Genomic DNA, 13,681 nt, shown 5'->3' with positions numbered 1-13,681 from the left:
AAGTACTATTCACGCTGTCCTCAGCATTGCGAATGGTCCAGTATGAATCCAATCGCAGCTCCAGCGCCACAATGTGGTCTGCCAGTAGCTGCAGCTGGACACACTTGCTGCACATATAGTTGTCAGGGACACAGGAAGTGTCCCTGAGTTCCCACATATTGCAGGAGAAGCATACCACGGCACCGGGCTGTCTTGCAATGACTTACCCTTTAGTTAATTGCAATTAAATTAAATCATATCATTGCCATCAATTTCACTACAGTTAAAATGATATATTTAAGGGTCCTGGTTTACAAACAGTCCCCGCTACACCACAGAGAGCTTAGAAACTATAAACCACAGAGTTAAAGTTTAAAAAGAGAGAAATACTCACCAACCAATCACTTACCTGCTTTCTGGTGACGTCACACTTCGATTACTTTTTACTTCTCTCCCTCGCTGAGATTGGAGATTAGTAAACCTACCTGGTCTCTGGCGCCTTTTATAACCCCGCTGCTGCCGCTGAAATTCTCGCCGACGCTCTGAGGCCTACCTGGTCTCTGGCGCCTTTTATAACCCCGCTGCTGCCGCTGAAATTCCCGCCGATGCTCTGAGGCCTACCTTATTGGACATGGTTTTTAATTTATAAGTGAGTGATAAAATCTTATTTTTCAATTTTTTAAAACTCGTATGCTGGTAAAAGCAGGCCTTACACTTGCTTTTACCAGGCGTAAGAATTCTATGGCCTTTCAGTGGGCAGAAGTTGGGCAAATAGAGCAACTCTCCACCCGCAGAGGTACTTTTCCTGGGCATGCATTGGATCTGATCGCAAATTCCAGGTTTCAGCACATGCGCTTCGCATGCCTAAACCTGGAACTTGCGCGGCCCCTATGGGCATATACACACCTCGTACACACCCGTGGGGGTCGGAAAATACGGGCCAATATTTTATTATGCCATCAAAACTATATATGTTGTCAAGCTGATGCTTTGGATTTTGTTTTTCATTTTGAAATAACTGTAGAGGCACTTGCAGTTAATTACATTTGAATATACCTCTTGCCTCCATAATAGTCATAGTACAGGCACTAAAACAGATAAATTAACTCTTAACAGCTTTAAAGTAACAAGCATGCCTATTTTTTATTTAATTTTTTTATTTAAAATTAAACAATTTATTTACAGTTAATGACATTACAGAGCCCAGGTCCCAGCTCTTTGTACAAAGTCACAGGCCATCATTCCCTACAAGGCAGAGGTTTCACACACAATTATATAAACACGGGTACTAAACACAATAAACAGTAGTCATTTTAATCGCTCTCTCCCAGAGTGAGTTTGTCAAACAGGTACTCTCCCATGCCATTCTCAGGGGTTCCCAGTCTCTTCAAGTTGGTGATGTGATCTCCAAGCTTCTTGATCCACGCATGCCTATTAATGTGGAGCAAGTATAATTTACATTATGCAACCTATTAAAACCAAACACAGGGCCTAGACATTGCATTGTGTTCCAGGGCTTCCTCCTTGTAAGGGGTGAGAGGCCAGAGGCTGAGAGTGCCACCACTTGTGATAATTCTTTGTCATTGATTGTGGATGATTTTCTTGTTTAACAAGAAAGCAAAGTGTGTGAAAGTCCATTGCTTGTTATTGTTTGGAATGGCAACCCAGGTGTGCAAAAGTTTTCTTTAACAGGGGTAATAACAGTTGCAGGAAATGAACAAATAGATATCATGCGAGTCTTTCATCCATTCCATTTATAATCGGTTGTCGGTGAAGGAACACTTTCAGGGTAAGGGGCAGTGGGAGTTGTTAGGGAGCCTCATGGACAATTCAGGTAAATAGTAGATAGTACTAAAGCAAAATACTGCAGATGCTGGAAATCTGTGGGGAGAGAAACAGAGTTAATGGGCTGGATTTTCATTGAGGAGGCGGGACTACAACTTTCGGGGTTGTAGTCCCGCCTCCATCGAGTTCTAGCCAACCCACATGATTTTGACTTGATTGACCTTGTTGAGCCCGCCCAGCAGGCTCAGCAGGCCAATTAAGGGCCACCTGGCAACAGGTGATGTCACAGATTGATATTTCATCTGTCAAGACCTTTTGACAGATGAAATATCAGCATTTCACAGCTGTTTGAAGCTGTCAAACACTGACAATCTGTATTCTAAGTTAATTCCTTCCTCTCAGGTTGATTTCGAGATCTCCCTGGAACAGAAAGCTGAATGCTGCAATTTTTAACAGCTCGCAGCCAATCTGCTTTCTGTGCCGGTGAGATGAGGGACTCCCGACACCTGAAGGAAGGAAGGCTGTAAAGGTAAGCAAAGGTATGTAAAACTTCTTTAAACACTTTACACACACCAAACACACTTATCTTTGCACTCATGCACCCATCACTCACCTGAACACCGGACATCTCGACCCCTCCAAGCCCTTCATCCCGACGGTCCGCCTCCTCTAACTTGGCGTGGTTTGGAGCCGTCGGGAATCTCATAACTTCAACATTAAAAATAGGGATTAGGCTAAAAACTGCCTGTTAACTACCTGTTAACAGGCAGTTAATTGGCACTAATCCCCTTCCCGCCTCGGGGAGGCGGGTACCCGCCTCCTTTGAAACTGGCATGCAGGTGGGTTGGGGGCGGGATGGGTTTGTGCCCCCCGATTTCAGGATTTTACCCCCCCACACACCTCCAAACCTGCCTCCACGGCCCAATGAAAATCCTGCCCAATGTTTCAGATTGATGACCTTTTGTCAGAACTGGAAAATGTTAAAGATTTAACAGATTCTAATCAAGGGAAGGGGAGGAGAGGAAAGAACAAAAGGGAAGGTCCTGATAGAATGGAAGGCAGGAGAGATTAAAAGACAAAAGGGATGATGGTGCTGATATACCTATCAATTCCTCCAATAAAAGGCGAAGAGTTACGAAGGTGACTAAAGGTTTTTATTGACTAAATAACAGAGCCCACTCTCGTGGGTGATCCGATCCAAGCAGGAGGAATACCAGCCAGTCGCTCACCTTTATACCTGGCCTGGTGGGTGGAGCCAAGGCGGAGTCGGCAGTGGTCATCCCAGGTATAGCAGTGTGGCAAGAGGCGACCTCGTACCGTGATACAATAGTGGTCAGTGATACAGTTATAACGAACAGTGGTGAACAGTGCTAACTACTAACAGTGATACAATAGTGAACGTGGTTTACCACATTCACCCCTTGTTTAGAATTAAGTCCGGCGGGGTGAAGTGTACTACCAATTCTGGTAGGTCAGTCTGTCCGGAGGCTTCGTAAGCCTCTCCGATCGCCGCAGCGGTGGTGTTGCCTTATCCGGTGCTGGTGCCTTATCCGGTGTTGATGCTGGTGTTTGCGTGGTCGGCGAGGGCTCGTGGGGTTCCGGCATGCCGTCTACCTGGACTGAGGTTGGGGGGGGTGGTGGCGGTGTTTCCGGATCGGCTGAGGGTGCGAGGTCTCGTAGGGAGACAGTGTCCTCCCGCCCGTCTGGGTACGCCACGTAGGCGTACTGGGGGTTGGCGTGCAGGAGGTTCACCCTCTCGACCAGGGGGTCCGTTTTATGGGTCCTCACGTGTTTCCGCAGCCAGACCGGCCCCGGGGCGGTCAGCCAGGTTGGTAGAGTGGTTCCCGTAGTCGACTTCCTGGGGAAAACGAACATTCGTTCATGGGGGGTGGTGTTAGTGGCCGTGCAAAGTAATGACCGGATGGAGTGCAGCGCTGTCGGGAGGACTTCTTGCCAGCGGGAGGTTGGGAGGCCCTTAGACTTTAAGGCTAAGAGGACGGCCTTCCATACCGTCGCGTTCTCTCTTTCCACCTGACCGTTACCTCTGGGGTTGTAGCTGGTGGTCCTGCTTGCTGCAATACCTCTCTCTAGGAGGAATTGCCGGAGTTCCTCGCTCATGAAGGAGGAGCCCCGGTCGCTGTGTATATAGTTCGGGAACCCGAACAAGGCGAAGAGGGCATTCAGGCACTTAATGACCGTGCTACTGGTCATGTCGGGGCAGGGGAAGGCAAAGGGGAAACGGGAGTACTCATCAACGATGTTGAGGAAGTACACATTACGGTCAGAGGACGGGAGGGGCCCCTTAAAGTCGATGCTCAGGCGCTCGAAGGGGCGGGTGGCCTTGATCAGGCTTGCTCGGTCCGGCCTATAGAAGTGCGGTTTGCACTCCGCACAGGTCTGGCAGTTCCTGGTCATGGTCCTGACCTCCTCGATGGAGTAGGTCAGGTTGCGGGCCTTAATGAAATGGTAGAGTCTGGTGACTCCGGGGTGGCAGAGCTGGTCGTGGAGGGTCTGAAGCCTATCGATATGCGCGCTGGCGCATGTCATTCGTGAAAGGGCATCAGGGGATTCGTTCAGCTTGCCTGGCCGGTACAAGATCTCATAATCGTAGGTGGAGAGCTCGATTCTCCATCTCAAAATCTTGTCATTCTTGATTTTGCCCTTCAGCTTGTTATTAAACATGAAAGCCACCGAACGCTGGTCGGTGAGGAGGGTAAATCGTTTGCCTGCCAGGTAGTGCCTCCAGCGCCGTACTGCCTCCACGATCGCCTGGGCCTCTTTCTCGACCGACGAATGTCGGATCTCGGGGCCCTGTAGGGTCCTTGAGAAGAAGGCCACTGGCCTCCCCTCCTGGTTTAGGGTGGCGGCTAAGGCGAAGTCGGATGCGTCGCTCTCCACCTGAAAGGGGATGGACTCGTCCACTGCGTGCATCGTGGCCTTGGCTATGTCTCCCTTAATGAGGGAGAAGGCCGCGCACGCCTCCTCCGTGAGGGGGAAGGAAGTGGCTTTCAGGAGGGGTCTGGCTTTGTCCGCGTAATTGGGTACCCATTGGGCATAGTAGGCGAAAAGCCCCAGGGTTCTCCTAAGTGCTTTAGGGCAGTGGGGGAGGGGTAGCTCCATGAGGGGGCGCATTCTTTCTGGGTCGGGGCCGATGATTCCGTTCTCCACTACGCAGCCGAGGATGGCAATAAAATTGATATACCTATCAATTCCTCCAATAAAAGGCGAAGAGTTACGAAGGTGACTAAAGGTTTTTATTGACTAAATAACAGAGCCCACTCTCGTGGGTGATCCGATCCAAGCAGGAGGAATACCAGCCAGTCGCTCACCTTTATACCTGGCCTGGTGGGTGGAGCCAAGGCGGAGTCGGCAGTGGTCATCCCAGGTATAGCAGTGTGGCAAGAGGCGACCTCGTACCGTGATACAATAGTGGTCAGTGATACAGTTATAACGAACAGTGGTGAACAGTGCTAACTACTAACAGTGATACAATAGTGAACGTGGTTTACCACAGGTGCAAGGCAAAAGGAGATGGTAATGGGATAAGTAAAGAAACAAAAGAGGTGTAAATGGGATTGGCAGAATCCTCAACAGCTGCCATCTGAAAAAAACATAGGGGCAGAGGTTATGGTCTGAAATTGTTAAACTCTGTCAAGTCCAGAAGGCTATGAAGTGCTGTTCCATGAGCTTCATTGGAACAGTGTAAGAGACTAAGGATGGAGAGGCGGTAGTGGGAGTGGCGCAGACAGTTAAAGTGACAGGCAACCGGAAGCTCGGGGTCACGCTTATGGACTGAATAGAGGTGTTCTGCGAAGTGGTCACCCAATCTACGTTTGGTTTCCCCAATGTAGAGGAGACTGCATTGTGAGCAGCGCATACAGTATACTAAATTGCAAGAAGTACAAATAAATTACTGTTTCACCTGGAACGAGTGTTTGGGGCCCTGGACAGTGGGAAAGGAGGTGGTAAAAGGGCAGTAGATAATTTTCATTACAGGAAGGGCAAACTGTGTGGAAATTTGAAATGTAGTTATTGGCCCAGAAATTCGGGTCGGGGGCTTCCCGCGGGTGCAAGCCCCCGACCTACACTTACATATCGCGCTGACATTTGAAGACTGGGCCTGCGTGGATTTCCGGTCTGTGGCCTGGTTCAGCTCCCGGCGCGCTGTGCATGCATGATCCAGTGGCGTACTTAGTGCGATGAGCCGGCTGGGATCACGTGAGCACTGGGCAACCAATGGGAGTTTACAAAAGTCCATTCATGAGTTAGACATAAGACCTGTCAAACTCATGAAAAGTCTGGGCACCCAAAACACTACTTAAACTTTAAATAAAAGTTAAAAAAATTCCAATAATTAAATTAACTATTAATAACTTTAAAAAAACTATTTTAAACAATTATTCAAATTTCTGCCAAAATTTTTTTTTCAAGAAATCGGGTCCAAAAATACACTTACCTTACTGTAAATTCTTTAAAAATAATAAACCTGTGGAAAAAAAATTCTAACTTTAATTATTAGACCACTTACCTTATAAAACTAAGTCCTTACATCTGCTTTTTACATTCGTAAAAAGTGGAGGCCTTCACGGATGGACAAACCTGTCAAAAAAAACGAAGTTCAATGTGTACGCGCTGCCTCCAACGTCGCAAGGGAACCGCCTCTTAAACCCTTGGTTCAGGGGAGAGGAAATGCCGGTTTTCCGCGCATGCGCTGTGCGTGCTGAAATCCGGCACTTCCAACGGGCCCACACGTGAGTACCCCGTCCGTACTCACGCATTGGGACCGGAATTACTGGGCCAATATGTTGCATTGTTTCAAGGTATTACTGCCCCCTCTTACCTTGGCTAACTTAGTAAGGTCACTCAACCTTATCTGACTGAGCAGCCATGCAGCTTACACATTGCCAAGACCATCTTCTTTCACTGGCCCTATTAAATGCTGTAGCAGTGCCAGACTTCCCATCCCAGAAGTGAAATCCCAATAGAAGGAGCAGGTGGTGTTGGGAGCCTGCAATCAGTTTTGACTCAGGAAAATGAAAGGGGAAAAGTAGGATCACTGTGGTGGTTGGAAGTGCTTTCCTGCTGGGCTTCTGGTGGTAAACCCACCATGAAGAAAAGTCCAGCCCATTTTGTAGTTTAGATATTGCTGCGTGTCTCTCATTTGCCTGCATGACCACAGTCGTCACTTCAAAAATAATTAATTGTGCAAATTGTTTTGAGATCTTTTTCTGTGAAAGAAACTATATAAATGCAAGTATTATTCCTGTTATTTGATTCTGTACATTACTGGAGGTGCTGCACTATCTGAGATTGAAGGTTAAACAATGAAAGATTAATAAAGCTCTTCCAACGATTAATTTAGCTTCACTCACCTGGCACTTGTCGAATTTCTCTAATGCAATTTGTGCTTGTACGCTCAGAACAATTTGGAAAAAATAGTTCCGTGGAAGCACGAATCACAGATTTAAAAAATCTTAATGTGGATTGTATATTCTGATGTAACTATATGCAGCATTTCACTTTTGCTTCCATTCACTATCACGCTCTGCTCCTCCATCTATTTCTGTCCTTTCCAGTCAACATCAATCTCTTTTTTAGTTCTTCATCTTTTTCTGTTAGCACTGTCAAGCAAAAGAATAACCTTGACCCTGTCAATCCATTCATTCTAACTTTAATCTGTATCTTGAGCATTTTTGTCCGAGATCCAACTGCACTGGATAAATAAGGTTGCTTAAGCCAGTGAATTTATGATTTGGTATCTTCAGGAAAGTGGTTTTCTAGCCATCAGCGATGCGATCTGATCAAGCAATGGGGAATTATTTACAATATGACTCGTGGCATCCGATAGCATTTAAATATTGGATACTTGATTTAGGAAAGTAACTGTGTTGCTCAAGAAGATATGAAACAAATATCTTTTAATGTTTCAAAACATGAAGTTCTTTCACTGTTATTAAAATGAATTTATTGTTCATATTCTAATGCAAATGAAATATAGCTTTTAATACTAAATGTTTGTGATACTGAATATAACTGATTATATTGTTGACAGCAATTCATATACACAAGTATATAGTATTGTTACATTTTACTGTGCATGTTAAAAATTAGCTTCCTAAAATGATGGTGCTTCATGAACAAATTGTCTCAGCCTAAAACCTATAACTTGATGAGTGAGCATCAGGAGCAATGCTGAAATTAGTATTCATTCTAGTTATGATTTCTCTACCAGAAACATTAGAAATTAAGTTTAAATATTAAATGTTTATTTGTAAGCTGTTAAGCATTCTAAACTGTTATTTATGGAATGGTATCCTCCCAGCTCTTCAAACAGTCTGAGAATATAATAGAAGTTAGGATTCTTTTGCCAATGTATTTATTTCCTGACCATAATTTGACCGCCTTATATTTTGGGACTAACTCACATGATGCATTCTGCTCCACTTAATTGCAGGCAGTTTAATTGTACTTTGCATTTAATGTGTGTCTTACAAGTTTCTCTTGTATGAGCATGGACAACACATGTTAGGTGATTCTACCATGTGGGATCAAAGCTGGCTCAAGATTCTTTTCTTGCCTGACATTTTCCAACAAGGGGTTTCTGTATAATGATCAGAAGCAGGATCTCTGGCTGATTTGTCCTGTTTGTAGTCTTGAGATGCTGAAGTACAGTAGCCAGATACTGTCCCAACTGAGGAGTGAATTCAGGTATTGAACTGGGGACTTTCCTCACTTTTATATGACTCAGACACTAGGTAATCTATTTACTCACTGAGCAAAGAGGAGGGGTGAGAAGAAGTCTTTTATCATTATTTGTCTAAGTCCCAATGGAGTTGCATTCTGCTATTGATTTCCAAAGTTCCCTTGCTCATTTTGTTGATCACATAGGGCCAAAATTTGCAGTCAAAATAATGGTCAGGCTGATGGTGCTTGCTATTATTTATGCACAAATGGTATAGCAACTTCAGATGAAGTGCAGATGTGTGGTTAAATATGGATATCCAAAAGTTGCTCTCCAGGATGCTGTTAGTGTTGTGAAAATGGCATCTCACTGTTTGCCTCACCATTGATGTGCATTTAATGACGTGAAGTTGCTGTCTTTGTGCGGTAGATACAAACTAAACTCTCCACAGAAAGTGAAGTCTTGTCCGTTCCAGTCTTCTCTCTGGCTGGCAATGCTGTTTAGTTTTCTGATGGATCTAGAAAAGGAGGAAAGAGACAATATAATATTGATGGCAAGAACTTGCCAGTTCACTGGTAGCTCTTGGCCAAACCAGGTTGTCATGTTCAAGAGAAGCGTGTGTGAATTGAGATGCATAAAGAGAAAAGGTAGGGAAGATGCAACAAGACAGTTATGGCATTAGGTCTCTAGCTCTGCCATCTCCAGTGTGGACTGTTGTCTCTTCTCATTGTCAATGGCAGCTTCTTCCAGATGGGTGAGTGCTTGGAGAGTGGCAGGACCTCCTCTTGTGCTGGTTTTCTCCCTCCTGTTGTGTGAAAGCTTCTCTTGCAAAAAACAGTAGAAATGGATAAATGTGATCCCAGGTCAAGGACTTTCAATCCTTGCTATGTATGAGCCAGCTTTCTAATAGTGTGCATTATAATGGGAAGATGCAGCATGTGGCCAAGAGGGTAAAGTAGTTGTGAAGACAATAGCAGCTTTTGAGGGTATGAGTGAAAGTGGAAAGGAGATGTGAAGATTTCCCTGCTGACTTATAGGCAACCATGGGAAGTGGAGCAGGAAATGATTGTGCAAAAGCAAAGATAGGATTTGGCAGGACTGTGTGCAAAAGCAAAGATAGGATTTGGCAGGACTGTGTGCAAAAGCAAAGATAGGATTTGGCAGGACTGCGCAGAAAGAATGAAAAAGATGATGGGGAATCTTATCTTGGCACTCCTGGTGAGATCATTGGATTTTTTTCTGTACTGGAGTCAGGTTCTAAAGTAAATGCTACTCACTCACACTTGTGTGCTGTGCCACTCCTAGCCACATACACCAACCACAAACAGAAATCCTCTACAGGTACAGTGAAGCTCCTGATAATCCAGAATCATTATTGAACTGAATTTGGAATCTTAAAATAGCACTTTATGGGATGAAATACATCCTGGATAATATTGCAAAAAGGGCAACAGCGATTTGGCAGCCCATTTTACACCCTTCCTGATTTTCTTTTCCATGGAAACCACTGATGCATTCTGGGAAATTAGGGACACTGCTCATGCTCAAACTGCACAATCCAAATCCAGCTCACTGAGCCACAGTTCTGGCAGAGGCTGAAGCTTTCAAACGAAAATTTTAATGAAGGTACTAAAATACATAAGGCAATTCAATCGATGCAAACAAAATCATGCTGTTATAAAATATATATTTCATTATTTTGTTAATAAGCCCTTATTCTGGACATGGGAATTCCAGTTACTGGGGAATGGTACATTGAAAAAAAATCGAAAAGCATTTTGAGTGACTTGTAGGAATTTGAGGGTCAGATTGCACAATTAGAATCTAGAATTTACCCCTGCTCTGTGTATTGTGGTTAATTTAAAATAGGATTATTAATAGCTTACTGTAATGAAAAGGTAGTTCATCGGTGGAATCGTTTGGTACTTTTGCAGTCATAACGCAGTTTCTTAATGTTGCCCTGCCTGGTAAACAGCAGTATCCCAGTGTGATTTTGTGGTTGCTTCAACGATGCATGGAATAAACTTCATTCACAACGAGCAAAAACAAATCTGTCGAAAGATCTGTTGTGGCGTGTGTCACCGTAAACACAAATAACGACAATCTTGGCAAACTATAACGTACGAGAATCACATTTTACTTTCCAGAGTCTGTTTATGACAATGGACAGGAGACGACGCTGTTGCTCTGTGTATCGGAGCAATGCAGCAAACAGAAACTGGAGAAATGAGTTTCTTAAAGGAGTACTGGTGCACCGAATCATTAACTTGAATTTACTGCGAGGAGTGCGTTATTCGCGCGTTAAGTCCTAATTACAGAAGATAGTCTGGAAACAGATGAGTCCTTCATTCTGGTAATTCAAATACTGTTTGAAAAAAGTCGAATATTGTAAAAGTCATTATCTCGATCTTTGTATTGCTTTTTTTGTTGCACAAAACATGCAAATCTAAGCAAATTGAACGCAGTGATATTGAGAGCAAATGCTCCTCTGAATATTCTGTAATACTTTGAATATAATTCAGGCTTACCGTTTGTACAGCATCTCTTCACAATTCGTGTACCCGAGGAGCTGTCGCTGGTGCTGAAACGCGCAACTTGGGCAGGACTCTCGGCTCAGTCCCGAAACACCAGCATTTAATTGAACTGCGCGAATTGCCATATCGACTTTCTGTTTGGGGGGGGAAATAAGAGAAAATGTTAAATGATTTGTGCTGTCTACGGCCATATAATTTAGAGAAAGCAGTTTATAATATGCGATAAATCCTACAATTTACCTTACCTTTACTATTCAAAACGCGTTTTCCAGAAGAAACGTTTATTTGGCTGTAACTGTGCGACTTAACCAGGCCAGATAAACCAAGCAGTATAGAATCCAAACTCTCCATGGAGTTGGGTGATAGTCAAGGAACCAATACAACTACATTTTGACTCATTGTTAATTAAGGATAAAATCACACCATGCATAATCGTCATAATCAGGATAAAGCTTGAGCAGATTGGGATTTGTTAACAGTATATTTAACGTGCGCAAACTGATAGTTTTGTACAGTTTTATTTTTAGCTTATACAGAAAACTGTAAATGATATAAAATGTCTAGAGATTGCATGAAATGAGCAGTACCTTTATGTTTAGAAAGCAAATTTAAATATTTGGGCTCAAAGGTTAAATAGTTCAGTACAATAATATATTCTTGAATGGTAATGCCATATTACTACATGGAAATATTTCTTAAATGACTAACATTTTATAGTTTAAGCCTTTAAAAAAAATCTGAGTTAACAGTTTTGTACCAGATAAATTTGCGTGTCCTCAAATATGATTAATGTTTGCATCAGTACCAGAGCGGGATATTTTGAGGTGCTTCGTTGTAACCAGAGTCAGGCATTCCAGCCTGGAGGAGGGGAACGACCACCTGTTTCATGACCAACACCTCTAAACGCAGTACCACACATATATTGACCGCTTCAGTAAGAACTACAAACTCACCATAGGAAGCAAGGGAAGATTATTTTGTCGAATCATGCAAATATCAGAAAAAGGAAGGATTTTTCAGTGGGATGAATAAATAAATGAATCTTAAGCAAATACTGCGATTATAGTATAAAGAACCAAGGATAAGAGGTTGTGGGGAGCACAAACAAAGTCTCAAGTATTTTAAGCAGGTCAGGCTAAGTGGTAGGTAAATAACACCAATATATCTGGAAAGCTTGTATCTTTCAGTTTCAGTAAAGTGTGTAATATCTTTGCCTCTTGTCAGGCATGTGATTTATATTGCTTCAGTAAATTTGCTTTACTGCAGTGATGGATGAATCACTTCTATTGAAGCTGTGGCAGGACTGAACCATATACATTTATAGCATAGAGGGGGCTATTTGGTTCATTGTGACTTGCACTTTGCTAGAGTAATGCAAAACTAACGCCACTGCCCCATTGCCTCATTTCTTACGCCCCCATCTGAATGAATTTTGAGTTCGGCACGATGCTGAGCTCTTCTTCCGTCGCCTTCGTCTCCGTGCCCACTTCTCTGGCCAGGAGTCTTCCCCCCGCACTGCTGATCCTTTCTCCCGCTTTCTAAATTCTCATTCTACTTGGACCCCTCCCTCTGGCCTCTTACCCTCTCTAGATCTTTTCATTGCTAACTGCCGACGTGGCATTGGCCGTCTCCATTTCCCTGCTCCCCTCTCTCACTCCAACCTACCTCCCTCTGAACTTGCAACACTCCGTTCTCTCCGATCCAACCCTAACATTATCATTTAACCTGCTGATAAGGGTGGTGCTATTGTTGTTTGGTGAACCGACCACTACCGTGCTGAAGCTGAACGCCAACTCTCCGACACCTCCTCCTACCTCCGCCTGGACCATGACCCCACTAGCAAACATCAAGCCATTGTTTCCAAGTGTGTCACTGACCTCATCTCCTCTGGAGATCTTCCCTCCATGGCTGCCAACCTCATAGTCCCCCAACCCCGCACAGCCCGCTTCTACCTCCTTCCCAAGATCCACAAACAGGACTGCCCTGGTAGACCCATCGTTGCAGCCTGTTCTTGCCCCACGGAACTTATCTCTTCCTATCCCGACTATTTTTTCTCCCCTTGTCCAGTCTCTTCCCACCTACATTTGCGACTCTTCCGATGCCCTCTGGCACTTTAACAGTTTCCAGTTTCCTGGCCCCAACCGTCTCCTTTTCACTATGGACGTCCAATCCCTCTACACCTCCACCCCCCAGCAGGACAGCCTTCGGGTGCTCTGTTTCTTCCTTGAACAGAGGCCCAACCAGTCCCCATTCACCACCACCTTCCTCCGCCTGGCTGAACTTGTTCTCACATTGAACAACTTCTCCTTTGACTCCACTCACTTCCTCCAAATTAAAGGTGTTGCTATGGGAACCCGCCTGGGCCCTAGCTATGCCTGCCTGTTCATGGGATATGTGGAACATTCTTTGTTCCAGTCCTACTCAGGTCCCCTCCCTCACCTTTTTTTCCGGTACATCGATGACTGTATTGGTGCCGTTTCCTGCACTCGCCCTGAACTAGATAAGTTAATTCACTTTACTTCCAATTTCCACCCTTCCCTCACCTTCACATGGTCCATCTCCGACTCTTCCCTTCCCTTCCTTGAATTCTCCGTCTCCATTTCTGGCGATCAGTTTTCGACAAACATCCACTACAAGCCCACCGACTCCCACAGCTACCTGGACTATACTTCCTCCCACCCCGCTTCCTGTAAGGACTCTA

General features: G+C 44.5%; 1 long non-coding RNA gene across 2 annotated transcripts in view; it reads right to left on the bottom strand.

Annotated features, from left to right (window-relative positions):
- Positions 1–1,138: 1,138 nt before the first annotated feature.
- LOC147115812 (uncharacterized) overlaps positions 1,139–13,681 on the bottom strand; it is a 30,392-nt gene continuing 17,849 nt past the window's right edge. The window contains exons 1-5 of one of the 2 annotated variants that reach the window (XR_015078692.1): positions 11,226–11,336; positions 10,975–11,114; positions 8,829–8,963; positions 6,293–6,363; positions 1,139–1,410 (exon numbers count right to left, since the gene is read on the bottom strand). This is a non-coding gene — a long non-coding RNA (uncharacterized LOC147115812). Of the gene's footprint in view, positions 1,411–6,292; positions 6,364–8,828; positions 8,964–10,974; positions 11,115–11,225; positions 11,337–13,681 lie in introns of those variants that run through there. The other variant, XR_015078693.1, reaches the window with a different exon arrangement.

This window comes from Somniosus microcephalus, chromosome 6, assembly GCF_052327205.1.
Source record: "Somniosus microcephalus isolate GS21.2 chromosome 6, FLI_Smic_1.0, whole genome shotgun sequence".
Taxonomy (NCBI): Eukaryota; Metazoa; Chordata; class Chondrichthyes; order Squaliformes; family Somniosidae; genus Somniosus; species Somniosus microcephalus.
Note: the sequence above shows the minus strand (reverse complement) of the source record. Positions and strands in the feature narration are given on the sequence as shown.